Here is a 4,357-nt window from a genome sequence, read left to right as displayed (position 1 = left end):
GGGAGGCGGAGCTTGCAGTGAGCTGAGATCTGGCCACTGCACTCCAGCCTGGGCGACAGAGCCAGACTCCGTCTCAAAAAAAAAAACATTGCTTGGGTATAGCATGGTTCATTTTGTGAGGTAATGAGTCTCCCATCAAGGGCAAATTCAAGCAGAGGCCAGATTCCCCCCAGGGGGTGCATAGAAGGGACACATGGAAAAGATGGCCTTTCTGCCTCTGAGTGCCCTCAGCTGAAGGCCATGTGTTGCACTGACCCAGTTTTCAGGGGAGACCCAGATTTTGCCCTGGGACTTCTGGGACGGGGAAAGACAGCACCAGCCTGGGAACTGAACGTCACGGAGAAGCCAGGGCGAGGACAGGCCAAGCTCTGTGGCCCTGAGAAGGAATTTCTGCTCACTTGTTGTTTTGTTGAATGTTTCTCCCCACTGAGCAGGGCTGCCCCATGAGGGCAGGAGCTTGTCATCACAGTCCCCTCAGTAGCCCCAGTGTGCAGAACCGTGCTAGACACCTCCAGCTAAAAAGCCTGAGCTCTGGAATTAGGAGTCCATGGAGGCACTCCCTGCCCACCTAACTGGCTGTGTGAGCTCAGGTTGGCTCCTTCACCTCTATTTCCTTGCAGATGGTGACATGAGGGTAATGGCTATTCCTACCTCCCAGGTGACCAAGTTTGCACACCTGTGCCTGGGTCTGGTTGCTTTCCTGCTATTGTTAGCAGCCATGAAGGCATACCTGCCATTGGGTGCTGCCCCTCCCCTCCCATGGTTTCCCGGGCAGGCAGTTTTCAGACCCTGCCACCACCTGCTGGCTTGTGGGGAAGAACAGCTCAGCTGGTGGAGCTGGAACATGGGCCAGTGCCAAGGGAGGGTGAGCTTGGGGCTGGCAGAACCCTGGGCTGGAAGAAGGCTGAGTCACAGCCATAAGGTCAGGGGTGTGTTGTGGTGACAGGACATCCACTTCCAGCCTGGAGGGTGCCATGTCTCATATTTGGCACATTTGGGCAAGTGAGCCCAAGCAGAAAGGCTTTGGGAAAGAAAGGAGACAGGAGGGTAGCTGGAAAATTTTGACTAACAGCTGTCCAGGAATCCCTTCATCATGGGAGAGTCCTTGGGGTATCAGCCCCCAATCTACACCTGGCTCGGCCCCATCACTCGGCCTGGAGTGGCCTTCCCAACTACAGGCACTGAACCTTCAGGCGTCCCTGTGCTCCTCACCATCTTGCCCCAGAGCCACAGCTCATGCCATACCTATTTCCGATATGTGTGTCCCCTCCCCTTTCCCTCACCTGCTGAACTCCTGCTCGATCCACCCAATTAAAACACATTTCCGGCCAGGCACGGTGGCTCATGCCTGTAATCCCAGCACTTTGGGAGGCTGAGGCGGGCGGATCACGAGGTCAGGAGATCGAGACCATCCTGGCTAACATGGCGAAACCCCCGTCTCTACTAAAAATACAAAAAAATTAGCTGGGTGTGGTGACGGGCGCCTGTGGTCCCAGCTACTTGGGAGGCTGAGGTAGGAGAATAGCATGAACCAGGGAGGCAGAGCCTGCAGTGAGCCGAGATCGCACCACTGCAGTCCAGCCTGGGTAACAGAGTGAGACTCCGTCTCAAAAACAAAAACAAAACAAAACAAAACAAAACATTTCCCTGAGGCTTTCAGCCATCTTCTGACGTAGCCCCTGCCACTGTCCTCTGCCTGCCCTTGACATTTCAGGCTTTGAATAGCACCCAGGCTGGATAGGCCAGCCTGGCCAACAGGGTGAAACTCTGTCTCTACGAAAAAATATAAAAATTAGCCCGATGTGGCAGTGTGTGCCTGTAGTCCCAGCTACTTGAGGGGCTGGGGAGGGAGGATTGCTTTAGTCCAGGTGTTCCAGGCTGCAGTGAACCAAGATCGCACCCCTGCACTCCAGCCTGGGTGATAGAGCAAGATCCTGGCTCAAAAAAAGAAAAGAACTATTAAGCTGTGAAAAGACATGGAGGAGGCTGGGCGCTGTGGCTCATGCCTGTGATCCTGGCACTTTGGGAGGGCAAGGCAAGCCGATCATTTGAGGTCAGGGGTTCGTGACCAGCCTGGCCAACATGGTAAAACACCGTCTCTACTAAAAATACAAAAATTAGGCTGGGTGTGGTGACTCACGCCTGTAATTCCAGCACTTTGGAAGGCTGAGGCAGGCCAATCATTTGAGGTCAGGGGTTCGAGACCAGCCTGGCCAACATGGTAAAACCCCATCTCTACTAAAAATACAAAAATTAGGCCGGGCGCAGTGGTCCATGCCTGTAATCCCAGCACTTTGGGAGGCCCAGGTGGGCAAATCACCTGAGGTCAGGAGTTTGAGACCAGCCTGCCCAACATGGCGAAAACCCATCTCTACTAAAAGTATAAAAATGAGCCGGGTGTGGTGGTAGGTGCCTGTAATCCCAGCTACTCAGGAGGCTGAGGCAGGAGAATCGCTTGAACCCAGGAGGCAGAGGTTGCAGTGAGCTGAGATGGTGTCACTGCACTCCAGCCTGGGCGATAGAGAGAGATTGAGTCTCAAAAAGAAAGGAAAAGACATGGAGGAAACTTAAATGCATATCACCCAGTGAAAGAAGCAAGTTGAAAAGCTACAAATACTATGATTCCAACTCTGGGACATTTTGGAAAAGGCAAAACTATGGAGATGGTAAAAAGATTGGTGGTTGCCAGGGGCTTGGGAGCGAAGAGGGAGAGATGAAAACATGAGGCACAGGGGACTTTTAGGGTAGTTAAACTACTATGTATGATGTAGTTACACATGGATCAAAACTCACAAACTATACAACACAAACAATGAACCCTAATGTAAACTGTGGACTTGAATTCATAATAATGTGTCAATATTGGCTCATCAATTGTAAAGGTACCACCCTAATATAGCATATAAAGAATAAGGGGTGGCCGGGTGTGGTCACTCACGCCTGTAATCCCGGCACTTTGGGAGGCCGAGATGGGCGGATCATTTGAGGTCAGGAGTTCGAGACCAGCCTGACCAACATGGTGAAACATCCCTTCTCCACTAAAAATACAAAAAGTAGCCGGGTGCCATGGTGCATGCCTGTAATCACAGCTACTCGGGAGGCTGAGGCAGGAGAATCACTTGAACTTGGAAGGTGGAGGTTGCAGTGAACCGAGATTGCACCACTGCACTCCAGCCTGGGCGGCAGAGTGAGACTCCATCTCAAAAAAAAAAAAAAAAGCAAAGCTACCTAACTGCAGTTTGACAAAGACAGCAGGTCATGGGGTGCCTTTGCTCCTCAGAAAGGGGTGCTGCGTTTAGGGATCTCCAGGAAGGAGCACCATCTGCCAGATGGGCATGCTGGCAGGTGGTGGGAGCTGCAGTAACCAAAGCACAGAGACAGAGAGGGCATGGGGGCTCAGCGGGCAAGGGCATCACAGAGCAAGCTCTGGAAACATGCTGCAGACATCCAGCCTGGCTCCAAGGCCAGTGCTTGTGGGTGTGAGAAGGGCGTGACTTTGAAGCCACATGAGAGCTACATGACCTTTATCTCTTTGAGTCTCAGTTTCCCTAACTGCAAAGTGGGGAGATTGTGAGGAAACCTGAGGTGCCGTGTATAAAACACTGAGCATGCGGCCGGCCATTGTGGAGGGAATTATTTAGGTGGCAGTCACTGGGACCCTCCCTGCGTGCCCAGTTCAGGGTTTGCCCCCATGGGCAATTGACTAACCCACCAGCTGTGCAAATGAGTGGTGGGTGGCTGTGTCACAGGCCTGGTCCTAGCCTGGCTGCCCACTGTCTGGGCACACAGCAGGAATGCCGTGACCTGTAATTAACCCAGGCCGGGCTTGGCAGGCAGGCAGGCTCTCCCTGGTGCCCACATGATACTGCCATCAGCCTTAATGAGTGCACGTGCCGCAATCTGAAACCTGAGCCAGGGGCTGGAACCAGTTGCACAGAGAATAGAATTGTCACAACAGGAAGGGTGTGTTCAGAGCCTGCTAGAGGAGCGGCAGGAGGGTGCCTGGGCCTGCTGGCCCACACCTCATGCCACCCAGAGGCTGCCAGGACCCCAAAGCCTAGAGAATGGCTGCTGGGAGAGTGCCCAGGGCTGGGTACTTGATTCAGGCCCTTTCGGCCTCCTGACCTTAGTCTTTTTTTTTTTTTTTTTTGGGACAGAGTCCTGCTCTGTTGCCCAGGCTGGAGTGCAGCGGCGCGATCTCGGCTCACTGCAACCTCCGCCTCCCAGGTTCACGCCATTCTCCTGCCTCAGCCTCCTGAGTAGCTGGGACTACAGGTGCCCACCGCCCCTCCTAATTTTTTTTTGTATTTTTAGTAGAGACGGGGTTTCACCATGTTAGCTAGGATGGTCTTCCTCT

The sequence above is a fragment of the Colobus angolensis genome, unplaced genomic scaffold (assembly GCF_000951035.1).
Source record: "Colobus angolensis palliatus isolate OR3802 unplaced genomic scaffold, Cang.pa_1.0 Scaffold239, whole genome shotgun sequence".
Taxonomy (NCBI): domain Eukaryota; kingdom Metazoa; phylum Chordata; class Mammalia; order Primates; family Cercopithecidae; genus Colobus; species Colobus angolensis.
This window is presented reverse-complemented; position numbering follows the sequence as displayed.